This window comes from Pezoporus wallicus, unplaced genomic scaffold (genome assembly GCF_028554395.1).
Source record: "Pezoporus wallicus isolate ANWC-B61680 ecotype Strahan unplaced genomic scaffold, APGP_CSIRO_Pwel_v1 contig_13865, whole genome shotgun sequence".
Taxonomy (NCBI): Eukaryota; Metazoa; Chordata; class Aves; order Psittaciformes; family Psittacidae; genus Pezoporus; species Pezoporus wallicus.
The window spans coordinates 44,759-60,132 of record NW_026640128.1 but is presented as its reverse complement, the minus strand read 5'-3'; the positions used below and the strand labels follow the sequence as shown (position 1 = coordinate 60,132).

The following is a 15,374-nucleotide window of genomic DNA, read 5'->3' as shown; positions in this document are numbered from 1 at the left end:
AGGGTGTTTTTCTCTCTTGGTAGCTCTGCGTATTTCTCTCCCAGCTTGAAAGGGGAAGGGAAAAGGAATGTGCCAGAAAAATCCTTTCTGTAGGGCTTTTTCCTCTGAGGGAGGAGGGGAATGTTTGAGAGGAAGCATTTGACCCCCTGAAACCTTTACAAGTTTTACTGTAGCAGTACTACTGTGAATCATAGAAGGGTTTGGGTTGGAATGGATCTTAAAGATGAAGTCCAAGCTCAGCGGCCATTCTTGTTCAGAGTCTTGTCTCCTGTCTCAGAGACTTGCTTTTTGTCATTCAAACCCATCACTTTTTACCAGTGAATGATATTAAGGGGATAAGTGCTTGTCCAGTTGCCAAAATAGGGGGTTTTAAGTTTCCTCTGCTGTTCTCAGCCATTTACTCTTGCAGAAGATGTGCATGTTTTAGGCCTTGTTAAGTCTCCAACAGGGAAAATCTCGATGCTGGTGTAGGGAGAGAGTCCTGTTACTGGGTCTGCAGGAAGAAACTTCAGTGTTGTTCCAAGCGTTTAGAAGCATAGGAAAGAAATGTTTGAGGTGGCAGCACATGGGGTTTGGAGGTACCAGGTACAGAGAGAACCCTCAGATGGATTCTGTTCTGCATCCTTGCTCCTGTTCTGTGCCAGCTGCTCTCCTGTCCCCTCCACGGCTCTGAGTCACAGAGCTGACAGCCACATTCCCACGGGATCTGCTGGCTTTGTAGCACTGGGGTTAGGAACCTGTCTCAATGGTGATGTTGTGTGGCCCTGGCTCACTCCACTTGTCCCTGCCTCTGTTAGTGATAGAACAGCCCCATAAGCTCAGCTGCTGCCATGGGCTTGGAGTTTGGACAGGAATGACCAGGTAAATCCTACCTGGGGGTATTGATGCTATGGATGTCTTTAAGTCTTTCCCCTTTCTTTGTGTGTATGGAAACTCTTTGGCTGTTTGCTCCTTAAGTCACTAAGTTGCAAGAACTGGTTTTAAGCCTCTAAATGCTGTTTTCTTGGCAGTGCTGGGGAATGATGAGTGACAGAAAAGGATGTCCTTTAAACTCAGCTCAAGGCCTGCTCAGGTGATCCAAGTGCTCTCTTCATGTGGCTGTTGTCAGCTAGGCTGAGGCTGTTCACTGCTTACACGCTCCTCCCTAACTACAGTCGTTGGGCAGAAAGGTTCTGCTTCTCTAAGGCACCATGGAAAAACTTCCATCTCGAGAGAGCTGGGGCTTGAGCTTGTAGTGACAGTGACCTGCCCCCAGCCTTGTCCTGCAGCTCCTCACCCCATCCTGCTGCTCAGGGCCCTGCAGAGCTGAAGGTTGTGCTGTGGGATAGCAGTTTGCAGTGGGAATTCTCTGGCTCTTTGTAGTTGGAATCCCTGCTGTGTCCTGGGGAGGGAAGGAAGTGCTGGAGGGGAACTCGCCTCTGCTGTGGGCATGCTCAGGTTTGGAACAGGAACCTTTGCTAAATGTGGTGGCTGAACTTGTCATGGCAGGAGGATCAGGCTGGGGTTTCCCTGGGACCTTCACTGGGGCTTTGCTCTTGGACAGAACAGCATTTGCCTGCGGCCCTGGGGAGTCCAACACTGCTGCAGAGTCCTCTTCCCAGCAACAGGATGTCAAAGATCATGTAAATTTGAACAGAACTCGTTGATTTTCTAGCTCTAAAATTCCATGTACATTTGTGACAATGTACAGTGCTTTTTAACGACACTTGTATATTAAATTATTTAATAGTTTGTGCTTTTCAGTATCTTTTGTATGGAGCAGAGATTAAAACCAGGACCTGGGAACTGAAGTTCTTCCTCACTGTCAAGTGCAGATGTAAAGCTCGAGGTTCACAGCTCACAACTCCTGTTCTGCTGAGTGCTTGGTCTGTGTGACTCGGTTTGAATGATGTGCTTCAAAATCCTTCTTATCCAGTCATTGAATTCTCTCTAGAACCAAACCTGAAGTCTTTTATGAACTTCTAAAACAAAGAGGTTTTTCTTCTAAAGATGAAATGGAGAGAACTGAACAGTTTGTTCTCTAGTATTTTTAAATGAGTAGCAAGAACTTCCACAGAAGCATTGATCGCTGTTGTGTACATAGTGTGAAATCTGGGCTATGGATAGAGAATGCAGTTTGGAGACGTGGGTGTCTCTTGTCTTGAGTTTCCTACACTGTGAACACCCAAAAGGCCCCTGTACACAGGCCACCTCCATCAGTCTGGCAGCTGGGAGTTGAACAGTAGAACACAGCAATCATGTACTTCATCCCCTCCAGGCCCTCCCTGAACCCCCATGAACTAAAGCTGACAGTGCTAAAAGGTTAGGGCCTGGTTGCTGTGCTGCCTGTGCACACGTGGGGTGAGCCCAGTGTGTTCCGTGTGCTGCCTGTGCACACATGGGGTGACCACAGTTGTTCCCTGTTACTTTACTGCTTTCATTTCATGCAGTTTTTCCAACTTCTCCAGAAATCCCACCAGCAGGAGGTCAATGATGTCCCATTTTTCCGTGGCTATTACTGACCTCTCCCCAGCTGGCACCAAGTAAACCCATTTCCATCCCATACAGCAGTGAGGGCAACGGTGCTGGTGGCTTGGGCTGTACACACGACTTGGGAGAAGTGGAGCTGTAGTGGCCCTTGTGTGTGCTCTCTACTGTCTGTCCCTGCAAGCGTCTTTAATTGCTCCCTGCAGTGAAGCTCTCACTGTTGTCAGGCTTGTACAACGTGTGGGTCAGTGTTTGTAGTTCTCCAGCAGGAGCAGGATGTGCACATTCCACCAGTGCTGCTTCCTGAAGCTGTACCCACACTAACTCCTGGGCTGGGAGAGACCCAGCATGTTCCCTTTGGCCTTTGGGATCTCTCGGCTTCTGGAGTAGAGGAGTTTTGAAATAAAGCTTAATTTTACTTCTTCCAGTGCTCTGTAGAACACTGATTCCTTCAGCCTCCCTGCAAGCAGTGCAGCACCAGCCTGGCCTTGGAAGCTGTCGCACACAGGGAGCAGGGATGGATCCCGCTGTACCTTGGGCCAGGGTGAGGGCTCCTGCTGCAACAAGATCCAGAATTCCAGCTGATTCTCGCTGGAGGGGCCTGGGATACAACAAGGATTTTGTGGATCTGTCAGACACCCGGAATGTTGGTTCCTTGGCCTGGGACAGGTGGTTTTCACTGCATGGTGCAGTCAAGGAGGATACTGACTGTATTATCTTCACAAATGGGATCTGCTTTAATGGGACATTGCCTTGTGTGTCTTTTATCCCCATTTTACCCTTTTGAGCTTCAATTTAAAAGGAAGAAGGAAACTGAAGCCCCTTGTCTGCAGGTAAAACTCGGCAAAACCGAAACACTTGAAGACTTACCTGCAGCCGGTCCCGTCATCTGAGCTGCTGCATTCCTCCCTTGAGTGTCGCCGCAGAAGCTGAGTCAGTTCTGTTCTGACAAGTTACTCACTATATGAAAATTTGGAACCCAAATGGCAGCTTCCTTTCTGGTGGAAATCGCTATTTCCAGCTCTATCAGCTCTGCCGCTGCCCCAGGCTCCTCACCCTGCGGGGGGGGGAGGAGAATGGTATTTGGCATAAACTATGCTATCATCACAGTTCTCTCAGGCCTGCCCTGTTCATCTGCTGTTGGAGCTCACTCTGGCATCTCCTCTGAAGCAGAACCTCAGAGGATGCACCTGATGGCAAAACTCCACGAGACGCATCTTAAGACATGTTAGCAAAGAGGTACAGGTGGTACTTGCCTAATAGATCTGGAGCCACAACCAGAGGAGATGGTTGTATTTCACCTTTTAGAGGCTTGTCACAAGCTGCCAAAGCCCAGTGAAGATGCCAGGCTGCAGCACAGCGAGTGGCTGGAAGTTCTCTTTTGTCAAGCTCTGGGCTTATCCCCACATAAACACTTGGTTTGAAACATAAAGGGGAAAGCACATCTTTCTGTGTGTGTGCCAGGACCACTGCGTGCTGCCTCAGCAGGTGGCAAAGCTTGCCGTCACCTCAGGAAAAACCTGGCCAAACAGGACAAGAAGAAAAGAGCTATGAAGAGATTTCTGGGAATAACTTTCCCTTCTAGGTAAGAAAGCTCATGCTGTGCTAGACCTGTTCTGAAACTCTCCTGATGCCACAACAGGGAAAACAAGTGGGGGTGCACGCACTCCTGTGTGGATTAAAGCACCCTTTCAGAAGGATGGAGGCCTGATTAGTGAACCAGCAAGTTTTGAATGGCCTGAAATGAAGCCAGAAGCTTTGGGAGAAGTCACTAACCAGTTACAACAGGTTGGGAGCGGTTAACCCTTTGTTGTAGTGAAAACTGGCTTTTACAGAGGGTGGAGGAAAACACTTAAAACCAAGAAAACCTGGGTTCAGTCTTGCAAAGGAGAGTGAACACAAAGCTGTTAACAGGAACTGTGGATCTTTAGAGTGGAAACCTGAGTTTGTGGCACTTTCCTGACCAGAGGCTGAATCCACTCCAGGAGCAGGCAGTCGTGCTGAAGAGGGAGGGATGAGACGTGGATTCCAGCTCTGCTTCTGCTGCTTTCTTCTTGCGGCCTCTGCTCTGTGCCTTCTGCCTTCCCTACCCTCAGAAGGTGGAACTGTACCGAGTTTTGCTTACCGTGAATGAAACCAACACGCATTTATCTCACTTGTTTGAAACAAGCACCTGATGCGAAGCCACATCTCATCCTTCAACACGCTGTAAATGAACATAACTGACGACAGGTTGGCGCTGGCATTACAAACAAAGCGCAGCTCCTGTTGCTTTATTTACCCTCCATTATAATCTCGTTTTAACCAAGATCCTGTTTTTTTTTCCCTTCGAAGAACGCGCTCTTTGCAAGTGGCCGAAAACGCTGCACCGGGAGCGCTGAGGCGGCTGTTGGCGATGGCAGGGTGCGAGCTGGCGGCTTGGAACACGGATCTTGAACAAGCAGCTCTGGACAGGGCCTGTCCTGGGGGGGAAAGCGCATTGATTAGTTCCTTTGTTCCGATCCCGGCACCGCCTCGACCCGGTGCATGGCGCTCATGCTGAGCGCGGGGCAGACCCTCAACCGCTTTAAGGGCTCCGGGCCCCTTCCCGGCGCGGCCCCGCTCCCCTTCCCCTTCCTTCCCGCGCCCGGCCCCTATCGGAGGCCCCAGCGCGGCCTGCGCGGGCGGATAAGGGCGGCGGTGGCCACGGCCCGTGGCAGCGGAGCCACGGCGAGTCCCGGGGCCGCGGGGGGAGGGGCGTGGGGGAGGGGAGGGGAGGGCAGGGAAGGACCGGTGCTAAAGATGGGGCATCCGGTACGGGAGCCGCCGCTGTGGGGCCGGGAGCGCAGCACGGAGGTACCCGGGGTCCGGAGCGGAGCCGCCCCGCGGGGTTGGGGGCGAGCGGCGCTCCGGGAACGGCCCGAGCGAGTCCTGCCACGGGGAACGGAGGCAGGGACGAAAACCCGGCCGCGGGTGCAGGGAGCGGGGCTGGGTTCAGGGCAGGACGTAAGATGGAGGTGGCGGCGTGGGGCTGGTGCCAGGAGCAGCCCGTGTGCGTGCCCCTGGCGTGCCGGGGCCGCACCGCTGCCGGCTCCGATGCTGCTCGGGGCGGGGGTGTTCAGTTTGTACGCGAGACAAGCTCCATTGGAAATAAAGTTCTCTCCTGTCTGTGGTCTGCCACCGTCTGCTCCCCCAGCTCTGCCGTGCTCCGCAGAAGCCATCGAGAGGGCTTCTGAAGCATCTCATTCATTCCTAATGCTCTGTCTTCCACTTTCTCCCTCCTGTCTTTGTGACAAGTGTGGTGAAACGCTAGAGTCTCAGGGAGGATGCTCACAAGCTGCGGGTGCTGTGGCAGGGGCTGTAGGTAAAGGAATAGTGTCAGTTTAAGTACCTGGAAGCAATGAACGTGACAAATTTGGACTCTTCGCGGTGTTTAGGAGCAGATTCCAAACAAGAACAACGTAGAAGGCAAGAAAAAGCTTCTCTTTTTGCTCTCAGTTGAAAAGGACCCTTAAATATGACTCCTGAACAACTCAGACATCAGTGGTACCAACAGTGATCTGAACTAAGCTGCATGCGCCTCGTGTGAAATGCTAAAGTCGGGCTCCTGAGTGCACCAATCACAAAGTTTTAAGGGGGAAAAAAAGTGTATTTTTAAGGGGCAGTTTTCTTTCAAGATTGAGCTTCTCCATGGTCCAGGTGACTTCTTTTTCTCAGGCGTCCCTAAGAGTTTCATGGCACATCTTACATGAACCCAGTCTTGTTCCAGCAGCGACTGCATCTTGTAGGGAGTAAAGCAGCTGATGGCTCTGCACACATCAAGCTGACAGTGCCTCTGTGTGCCCGTGTCCCTCCATCCTGCTGCCTACCTGAGGCAGGCAAGATGCTGCCGGCTGGTTCATGTCTCCCACTTGGCTTCAGTTAAACATCCTCATTCCCTGTTACCATGAGCAGTTTCAGAGGGTCTTGCAGGAAGAAACTTGTCTATAAGCAACCAGCCGGGGGCTTATTAAACCAAACTGTTTCAAAAAGGACACAAACACACTAGCTTTGCATTGGAAAGCTGCTTGAAGAACGGGAATTTGCTTTCATCCAAAGTTTACCCAGTTTCCAGCTTGAAGGAGCCTCTGTAAGAGGCAGAGCCACGGGAAGTTAACCTCATTGCAGCACAAAAGAAGAGGCAGGTATAACTGAATGTCTCTTATCTCCATAGGAGTTCAGCTCTTTGGGCCAAAGGGAGATCAGGCACTTCCCACCCTGGAATCTTCATTGCATTTAGGGAGTCCGCTGCGTCTCCAGAGAAGCTGGGTTGGTGTCCCAAAGGCAGGTAGGGAATTGAATAGTGGAGATGGATTTAGTGGGTCACAGCCACAGTTTCAGCAGCATTCCTGAGGGAGCAGGAGAGAGAAGCCCCAAGTGTCTCCTGGTAGCAGAGCAGTGCTGTGCAGCAAGCACTTGGAGCTGTGTAACTGCTGAGGCCATGAACTGGAGCAGGGAGCTACAAAGGACTGGTTTGGAAACCTCTGGACTGTGCCCATCCCTTGACTTGCACTTCTCTAAGGTGAAAAACCCACTCTAAGGATAGCCTTTTTGCTGACTAATTCCCTTTCCTTTGGGGCAAGGAGGTGGGTATGGTTTAGGAAGCACTGGGGGCATCGAGCTGCTGTTCCATGTGTGTACAGGTAGGGCTGGCTGCTGAGGAGCATCCAAGAGCATCTTGGAGGCCAGCGGTCCTACCTGCTTGGTTGGTTACATACAGAGATGCCTTGAGTTACTTTCAGAATAGGACAATAAATCCTTTTACCCAATAAAATAAATCACATTGACCAAATCCATTGACCCATGTTGTGAGGGATACTCTGTGGAGTATCCTACGAGCTTCCCTAGGAACATGGACACGCTGCCGCCACGTGTGAGCTGCTGTGTCGTGATGGTACTTCCATTTTACAGCGGGTTCCTCGCGTGGGCCATGGCATCGGTTCAGCCTTCAGCTTCCCTGGCTTGGGACAGATCTGTGCCTTGCTGGGAGCGGGAATCAGGGTGTTAGTGCCAAGCTGAAGTCTGGAACCATTCTTGCCATGGTGGCTTTTTTGGTTGCCTGCTGTAGTAAACCAGCGGCCTCGTGCTCATGGAGCTACCAGAGGGATTGTCAGGATTTGTTCCATCTTTGTATTGGTCTTTGCAGCCTAGAGCAGCTTTCCCTTTGCCAGAGAACTCCATCTAATCCACCCCCTTCCCAATAATCCCTTGTAAGTTCTTTATGCCAAGGAACCTGCTTGCTCAGCAGGAAGCCAGGGAAGTTCCGAAGAGGCTGGAGAAAATGTGGAGGATGGTAGTTATTTGGTGACAATATCTGGGCCTTGGGTCCAAAGGATCCTGACTTGGCAGTAGAATTCCTGATAAATTCCCAAGCATTACAGTTGAATTCCTAGCTGAGGATCTCCAGTGACCATCGAAGCCCAAGCACCTTGGTTCCTATGTGCAGCCCAGTGAAACTATCCCTCAACAATTGATTTATATAACTGAAATAGCTGGGGAAGTGAGAAACTTCCTTCCTCTTGGGATACAATGCCAAGGATGTCAAATCTCCAGAGGGCTGGAGATAAGAACTGGGCTGTCCATTTTTCTTGCAGCTCTTAAACAAGCAGAGGTGGATTCACCAGAGCGGGGCTGCGGTTCCTCCCTCTGCACCCCGAGCAAGGCTGGGGGCTTCCTCAGCTGATGCTCGTTCCTGGTCAGCAGCCCCTGCTTTCTGTCAGACCCAGGGAAAGCGCAGCTGCACTTTGTGAAGCACTGTTCCAATAGAAGATTGTTCCTGAAGAAATCCCCCCCCAGTCTTGGTCTTCCAGTAAAAGCTCCCTGTTAATTCCATGAAGGTGGCAACAGCCACACTGAGTGCCCAGAGACGGGTAGTTCGGCACCTGTGTGAGCTCGACCCAAGGTGTAGAGGTTGCTTTAGGAATCCTTTCCCCTTGAAATCTGCCTGAAAAAGCTCAGAGCAGCAATGACTGATCCCATCAACACTAAATTTAGAAATGAATCTAATTTGTAAGTCTTGCTTTCCAGCAGGAAAGCAGGTTACAGAGCTGACCCAGTACAGTGCTGCGGGGGGAGCTGGGCTTAGGGGACGAGACTGGCATCTGTCACGTGCTGATAATACACAGCTTATTACCAGAAGGAGCAGTGTTAATAAATGCTCATAGTAAACGTGGTGTAAGGCTCTCATGATCCTTGGGAAAAGCCAGGTTGTCACCATGCAGCGGGCTCCGTGTGTCAGACTTCATTTAGCTCAGTAAAGCCTGGCTCTGCTTCCTCAGACCTTGGGCTTTACATCAGCGTGCCCACTGCAATGTAACTGCGTGGTAAAGGCTCCGCTGGCGCTTTACAAGCACCCACTCGGGTCCTTGAGAGTTCCAGGGGCAGAGGACTCGGAGTATTCGCCTTTCAGAACTAACAGCCTGAGTTACAGCAAATCCCGGCCACGTTTCACTGCCACGCTTGTATTCACCTGGGAAGGTTTAACAGAAAGCTGGCTGAGAGGTGCAGGGAAGCAGCTTTTAATAACTGCAGTGATCCTCAAGGAGGTGATGCTGTAGCAACATGGCACAGTTGTCTTTGGAGGCAGTGCGGGTTTTGATGCAGTGCTGATCCCTGGGGCAACCTGGAATCACTGGGCACTGCTCGAAGAAAAGGCTGGATTCTCCTGAAGGGACAGGATTCTGCAGGTGTTTCACTCCAAGTTCCTACCTTTTGCTCTTTCTCTCTCTTTTACTGCAGTCCCTTCGAAACCAGGATTGCACCAAGTTCATTTCTCCTCTGCGGCAAGAGTTTGGTGTTTGAGCTCAGTTCTGGGCCTGGCTCCCTCCTAGGCTGCCTTAGTTTTGGTCCTGGGTGTTATTGATGCGCTCAGGTCAGTCACAGCCTGCAGTGTCACCTCTCATGCTGACCATGGATCTGATTTTCATCCTGGATCACTGGGAAGAGGAGGTCTTGCACGGGCAGAGCTTCGAGTTATGCAAACATGTTCCATCAGCTTCTCAGTTACTCCATCTTTAGGGATCTTGTCTGTTAAACCACAGAGAGCTGTGGCTGTCATGGCATCCATGCAGACAGATGCCTGATTGTGTGAGCATTAATCTCCATTAGGAATCTAGTCTGATGCCGGATTGAGAGAACAAACTACTGGGAATTGCTCAAATCCATCTGTGGAGTTTAGGTGGAGTTATTCAGGCTGCAGCTGCAACCCCATTTACCTTGTGGGATACGTTTCCGCCCCGCGTTGAAACCCTTCATTGCAGGGGCTCAGCCCCAAAACCCAACCCAGAATTGAGCTTTTCTGTGTCCACTTTGACAACCGGTAACCACTGACTGGGGTTAAATGTGATTAATGACACTCAATCTGATTAATAACAATGTCTTCTTCACAGGGACAACCTGGCGTCAGGAACAACCCCCTGCCTTTCCCAATACACTTTGCAGATAAACAGGGGCACTGTATTTGGCACTTAGGGGGAACTATAAATGGAGCTTTTGGTCACATTTCCTACTAGCAGTGGTGTGTCAGCTCCACTCCTGCCTTCACTGCTCAGGACTCCAGAGTACATGGGCACGGAGACTGGGGTGAATTAGTAATGTGAACGTTATTTAATCAGGGCTCGACAAAAACGTTATAGACAACTGGAAGTGTTCATTATTGAAGTTCATTCTTAACACTCGCAGTATTCCCACCTGAAGAGCTGAGCTAGAGGAGGTGAAACACGACATGTTTGTGTGAGAGGAGGGCAAACCCACCCCGTTCCCATTTCCAAAGGCTGCCAGACTCCTTGTAAGCAGATTCCTCAGTGTATCCCATAGTCTGCTCTGGAAAAGGATTCCACGCTAGAGAAGAGACTCATGGACTGAGCCTTATCTCTTGCACAGTGATAACAGCAGTGAGGCTTGGGAGGGCTCCTGGTTTGCTTTTGGCGTATCACACTTGCAGGCTGCAAGCAGACAGTTAAAAATAGGCTGGTGGATCCGGATGAAATGGATTCTTGGGAATATTCAGTGATGGGCAGAACCAGTGGGAAGGGAGCATGGGATCTGGGCTGGTCTCACCCACCAGCTTGAGGCCCTGCTTCTCACAGGGGCTGTTTGTGGCAGTTAAAGCTTCCAGGAAGCTGAATGAGATGGGAACTGTCTGCTGCAAGGATATCCCAGTTAATTCTCCTCTCGAGCAGGGTCAGGCACTGCTGGGCACATGGTGCCACGCAGGCCAGAGGTGCTGTGCATGGGCTGTCCCCAAGGACCGGTTCCGTGGCTCTGACTCACCCTTTGCCAGCACAAGATGGATGTGAGGATTGCAGCAGGGACCAGAGCGACCTGAGGCTGGGGTGGGCCAGGAGGCTGAGAGGATTTGGCGGCTCTTGCAGTACCGGCACTGCTGGTGGACTTTGTTCTCTCCCCCTTGTGAGCACAATCGATAGTCCATGGAGCGTGTGGTGAACTGGAGCAAAGCTCCCATGGAGCCCCTTCCAACCATGAAAGGGCTTATTAGAGGCAGGGGCAGGTGCTACCACACCAAAGGCACTGTCTTGGCTGGATGCACCCCAGCAGCGTGTGCACGCGCTCCCATCTCCTCCAGAACTTCCTGATCTTTCAAGTTCTTTCAGTTCCAGAAAAATGAATTTTCATTTCTATTTTGCATCATTTGCCTCACTGCTGAAATCCTGGAATTCTGACTGTTCCCAAGCTCACCTCCTGCTGTTCCAAGTGGAAATGTTGCTCCCCACAGGAGGCAGATGGGCACACGGACCTGGCTGTATGGTTCCTATACTGACCCTCAAGCAGCTCAGTTCTTGTCAATACTCAGCCGTGTACCACCTCATCCTATTCCTGAAGCACTTCCCATTCTCTCCCCAGCAGCTGGTGAGAGCTGCAGCCTGCACATGGCATGGAAAGTTTTGATGGAAACTAAGTAAAGGACCATCTCTTGGCCTGTGGAATTCTGTTGGTTCTTAGCCCCCTTAAAACTGTGTTCTTCAGATTTGGAGCACTGTTGCAGCATGTTTAGTTTTATCCTTTTCTTCCTTTAACTATTGAAGGATGTGGTGTGTTCATTTCAAGCTTCTGGCCAGCAATGTGAGAGATAAACCCCATCCTCTAAAGGTGCTGAAGTTGCTTTTTTTACTTCAAAAAATGCCTGTTTCAGGCTGCTTTGTCCCTGGGTCTGACACCAGCCCCTCACTTATCTTCTGAGTGGGGACAGGGAGGTGAAAGTACCAGAGAGGCCAAGCTGGAGCTTGCAGCAGTGTCTGTACTCCTCATGTCTTGTTGCTCCAGCCTGTCAGCCAGGCTCAGAGCCTCCTCCTCTGCCTTTACCACCCCACGTACGGGCTGCTGAGCTCCAGAACCCGTTCAGCCTGTTCTGGCTGCAGGAGCAGCGTGTTCGCGGGCGTCCCACCGCTGCCGGTGGTTGCAGGGAGATGACCAAGTCTATGAGGTCTGCCTTGAGCTTTGCTGGTTCTTCCTTGACCTACATTCTGATGTGCCTTGAGGAGGAAGCTTCATCTCAGTTCTCATGCTTTCTCTAGGGACACTTGGGAATTTGGTGGAATTGGTGGGGTTTTATTCACAGAATCCCAGCCTGGGTTGGGTTGAAGGGACCTTAAAGCTCCTCCAGCTCCAGCCCCTGCCACGGGCAGGGACCCCTTCCCCTAGAGCAGCTTGCTCCAAGCCCCTGGGTCCAACCTGGCCTTGAGCACTGCCAGGGATGGGCCAGCCACAGCTTCTCTGGGCACCCTGTGCCAGCGCCTCAGCACCCTCACAAGGAAGAGCTTCTGCCTAAGAGCTCATCTCAGCCTCCCCTCTGGCAGGTTCAAGCCATTCCCCTTGGCCTGTCCCTACAGGCCCTTGTCCAAAGCCCCTCTCCTTAAAAAGTCCTTCTCTTTTCTCACATCCCAACACCAAATTGTGCTGGTGTCACAACAAAACGGATGTCCCCGTGTTTGCTGCACTGGGTGGTGTTTTGAGGAAGAGTGTAGATTGTGTAGCATTAAAATACACAGGAAGGATGAAGTATTTAGTCCATGTAATCTACGGATTTTGTCTTCAGAAGAACAACTTAAATGGCTTCTGTCCTTGTGAGCTACTGGATTTTAATTTAAATGCAGTATTTAATTTAATTACAATGCAATAATGTTAATAATGTAAAGCTGCCTATTTTCATAAAGGTGTAGCACGGTGCTGCACAGCACCCAAGTGTTCTCTTTGCAGGAACAGGGTCCCTGAAAAGAGGATTTTCGCATTAAGGGTGTGCTGACACTTGGCTGTGAAGATTCTGGGTGCTGTGCTCACCAGGAGGGGGGCTGCTGCAGTCAGGTTTTAGCAATGTTCGTACCAGCAGATACTCTCTACCTGGCAAATACGTTTTTATATTGAAATAGGGAGTGACGTGCTGGCCCAGGGTGCCCAGAGAAGCTGTGGCTGCCCCATCCCTGGCAGTGCTCAAGGCCAGGTTGGACACAGGGGCTTGGAGCAAGCTGCTCTAGTGGAAGGGGTCCCCATGGCAGGGGTTGGAGCTGGAGGAGCTTTAAGGTCCCTTCCAACCCAAACCATTCCATGATTAATTATTGTTTCGGTGTCTGGACCCGAGTGGCATCAGCTCCCACCAGAGCTCTGCCGGTGCCGGGCAGGAGCTGGGATCCAGGATGTGCGGGCTTGCTGCGGCTCGGAATTGAGCTCTTCGTGCACCCACCGCTAACGGGGGGTGAGGATTTAAAGGTATTTCCAGGCAGCTTTCTGCAAGCCGCGGCGCCATAAGGAACTGTGGCAGCACTAACAGGAGCTACCCCGAGGCTCTCAGGTGTGAGAGAGCAATCTCTTTCTAGCGCTGGCTGCTTAGAGCGTCTCTCCTTAATCGGCAAAGCTCACGCCGGCTCTATTACCGTCTTCAAGACAGATTCAGACCCGTGCCGCCCCGCCGCCCGTCTGCGTTCCATAGCAAGGCCTCCGGATGCTTTGCCTGCCCCGGGCTCGCTCCCGCAGCCCCGCTGCTCTCTGTGCCCGGTATCCTCCACCGAGCGCGGCGGGAGCGGGGCGATGCTCTCCGTTTCCTTATCAGCGCTTGCAGGCGCTCAGGAAGGAGAAGCGGCCCCGGGAGCAGCCGGTGTCACGGAGCTCCCGCGCCGGCCCGGGCCGCCGGCGGAGAACAAAGCGTTCTGCGGGGCCTCGGCGGCGGCGGCGGAGCCGCTGCTGCTCCCGCTGCTGCTGCTGCTGCTGCTGCTCCACGTGGCCCCGGGCGCCGCGGCGGGACCCGCGCATCCCGCGGCGGCGCCCCCAACCCGGCCGCAGCCAATCCCCGCCCGCCTACCATTGTGCCGCGACCCCCTCCGGCCAATGGTGCCCCGGGTCACAGACCTGCTCCACCATTGCCCGGAAGCGGCGCTGGGTCCCTGCGCCGCGCGGTGCGGCCGCTGCTGCTGCTGCTGCCACCGCCACCGCCACCGCCGTGCCCGCAGCGCAGGACGGGCCGCCCTGTGCCGGGACCGCCCCGCGCATGCTCCGCCGAGTGACGCCGCGACTCCATGTGTGAGAAGCGCATTATTTGGCAAGGGGGAGCCGCGGCGGCGGGGATTGACCGGGGATCCCCGGGGCGCGGAAAAGGGGTCGGCCGGGAGCGGGCAGGAGCGAACCGGCGACTGGGGAGCGGGGCTCGGCGGCGCCCGGGATGCGCGGGGACCGGCGGGGAGGTGCCGAGGCGTGTGAGTGCCCAGATTAAAAGTTCTCGTCGGGTTTATTGTCTTGGGGAGGGAGAGGCGGCGGAGGCAGAGTTACCCGAGAGCGGCGGCCCTGGGGATGCGAGTGCGCTGCCGGGGTAGCCCCGGGGCAGCGGGGCCGTGCGGGGACCGCGCTCAGCCCTCCCCAGCCCGGCGAAAGTGCAAAGTCCGGCGCCGCGGCCGCCGGGCGGGTGATGGATGAGCGCCCGCCGGGGAGGGGAGTTCGTGCCCCTGCCCGCGGAGGGGAAGGGGGGGGGGGGAGCGGGGCTCCCGGGGCGCATCCCCGCCGGGAGATGTAAAGTTTGGTGGCGCGGCTCGTTCCCCGCGCCCGGGGGTCGCCGCCGGCTTTTGTTCGGCGCCGGGACGGCCGCCTGCGAGGCGTTTGTTTCGGAAAGTTGTTGCGGGCTTTCCGCCGGGCTGCTTCCTCTTCCTCCTCCTCCTCCTCCTCCTCCGCGGCCGCTCGGGGCGGGGGCGCGGGGCTGGCGGTGCCGTGGGCTCCGCTCACCCCCGGGCGCGCCTGCACCGGGACCGGGACCGGCCCCTCGGGGGCCGCGGCGGGAGCCGGGCGGGGAGGGGCGGGGGGGGGAAGCGGCCGCCCCGGGCAGCCCCCGCCGTGGCACTCGCCCGGCTGGCGGCCAGGCGGCGGCCCGTGTCACAATAAGAGTCCCCGCCCGCCCTTCCTGCGGCTCAAGGTGCGCCCCTCGCAGCCGCCCCCTCCCCGGGCCTCGGGCCGGTACCGGCGTTATCGGCAGGGCCGCGGGTGAAGGGCTGAGAGGGGCCCTGCCCCGGCAGGGCACGGTCCTGCCGCCCGCGGGAGGGGCCGGGAGGTTCCTGTGGAGGTGGCGCTGGCCGGGCAGACCCCGGGTGCCGGCATCGCCTCTCGCTTGCGGAGCGGGGGGAGCTCCGGGACCGAGAACCGGCGTCGGGCACTGCTTTGGAAAGACAGAGCTGGGGAAGCCCCGTCCGCGCTCAGGATGCGCGCACCGCTCTGGAGCTTCTGCTGCTGGTTTGCTTCCTCGTTTTTGCATCCCATGTTTCAGGTTTTCCTCTCACTTGTCTCTCTTCTGGCTGCTCCATGCTCGTGTAGTCCTGTACTTTGTGCAGTAAACCCAGAGGTTCCTAAACTGATGGGTGCGCTGAGTGACACAGAGCACTGATTTGCAGGCATGGCCC

At 54.1% G+C, this 15,374-nt stretch overlaps 1 protein-coding gene across 3 annotated transcripts in view; it reads left to right on the top strand.

The window, feature by feature from the left end:
* The first annotated feature begins 14,095 nt into the window (after positions 1 to 14,095).
* GATAD2A (GATA zinc finger domain containing 2A) overlaps positions 14,096 to 15,374 on the top strand; it is a 42,185-nt gene continuing 40,906 nt past the window's right edge. For 2 of the 3 annotated variants that reach the window (XM_057417429.1, XM_057417426.1), the window contains exon 1: positions 14,096 to 14,186. The gene's annotated coding sequence lies outside the window, so the exon portion shown is untranslated. The remainder of the gene's footprint in view (positions 14,187 to 15,374) is intronic. The other variant, XM_057417430.1, reaches the window with a different exon arrangement.